General features: G+C 47.5%; 1 non-coding gene across 1 annotated transcript; it reads right to left on the reverse strand.

Moving 5' to 3' along the window:
• Window positions 1-1,155: 1,155 nt before the first annotated feature.
• LOC127041922 (U2 spliceosomal RNA) lies at window positions 1,156-1,348 on the reverse strand. The gene has a single exon (XR_007771773.1). It is a non-coding gene; the product is annotated as a U2 spliceosomal RNA (small nuclear RNA).
• Window positions 1,349-1,556: the final 208 nt, after the last annotated feature.

The following is a 1,556-nucleotide window of genomic DNA, read 5'->3' on the forward strand; positions in this document are numbered from 1 at the left end:
CCTATCCCTAGCTCCAGAGGTGATATGTGTGGGCCCCTCACCCTAGCTCCAAGGTCGCTTCTCCTGGGAACCCTAACTCTATCTGCACGCCCCCTACCTGTGGAGCCCCTAACCCTAGCTCCAGAGGACCTATCCGTGGGGCCCCAAACGCTAGCTCCAGGTGCCCAGCCCGTGGGGCCCTAACCCTACCTCCAGAGGCCCTACCCGTTGGACCGCTAACCCTAGCTCCAGGGGCCCCTGAAACACCCGGGAAAATGTGTTTGACCCTTCAGGCATTGGGAGCTCTGCCAAGAATGCAAATGGTTTTCGAAGACTGCTGGGACTGTGGGATCACTGGAGTTCTCGTTCCCCCCTCTCTCCCTCCATGAGAGTCCATTTGATTCTTTGGCTTTCCCTTATGCTTGTCACGCAGCACTATGCTGAGTCCTGGCTGTGGACTTTGTATCATAGCCTGGAGATTTTTTCAAATGCTTTGTCATTTCGTCTTCTGTAATGGAGCTCTGATAGAACAGATTTGCCTCCCCATAGAGAGATCAGATCCAGTATCTCCCATACAGTCCATGCTGGAGCTCTTTTTGGATTCTGGGACTGCATGATCACCTGTGCTGATCAGCGCTCCACGCTGGGCAAACAGGAAATGAAATTCAAAAGTTTGCGGGGTTTTCCTGTCTACCTGGCCAGTGCATCCGAGTTCAGATTGCTGTCCAGAGAGGTCACAAGGGTGCACTGTGGGATACCGCCCAGAGGCCAATACCGTCGAATTGCGGCCACACTAACCCTAATCTGACATGGCAATACCGATTAAGCACTACTCCCCTAGTTAGGGAGGAGTACAGTAATTGGTATTAAGAGCCCTTTATATCACTATAAAGGGCTTCATTGTGTGGACGAGTGCAGGGTTAATGTGATTTAATGCTGCTAAATTCGGTTTAAACGCGTAGTGTAGACCAGGCCTAAGAAAGCAGCTGTTTGATCTACAAACAACGACAAGTAAAACCTGCAAGAGCAGCCTTCAGAGGCCTCATAATAAGACGTTACTAATAACTGACGAAAGAGTCACAAACGACTCAAAACCATACTCAGTACAAACCAAACGGGAACACAGACAACACCACTTTTCTTCGCTGCTCTTCAACCATGATATTCTCCCCATAGGGAGATTCCACCGCTCCTGGGGGTTCAGTGCCACAATAACAGGGTGATGTGTGCAATGGATGGAGGAAGCTGCTATTCCATCTCTCTAGTCCAAAAATCAGTTTAATAGCTAGTCCTGAGATAGAGGAAGTATCAGTTATTAAAGTGATAATAACTAATTTAATATTTTGATTCCAGCCAATGTTAAAATGATCTAACATACAGGTTAATAAAAACATTTCTAGTCCTCTGCATAGAACGCTTAAATGATGCAAAAATAGCAAGTTTGGTTTAAAAAGTCATAAAAGGGATGTCATCCCTAATCTGACACTTGGTGAAATGTAAGTCTAGAACACACAACCAATTTGGGGATTGTGCCCTGCTTCATAGCAGTCTGCCCTGAGGTTGCCACTGGCAGGCAT

Source organism: Gopherus flavomarginatus, unplaced genomic scaffold (genome assembly GCF_025201925.1).
Source record: "Gopherus flavomarginatus isolate rGopFla2 unplaced genomic scaffold, rGopFla2.mat.asm U_1b, whole genome shotgun sequence".
Lineage (NCBI taxonomy): Eukaryota > Metazoa > Chordata > Testudines > Testudinidae > Gopherus > Gopherus flavomarginatus.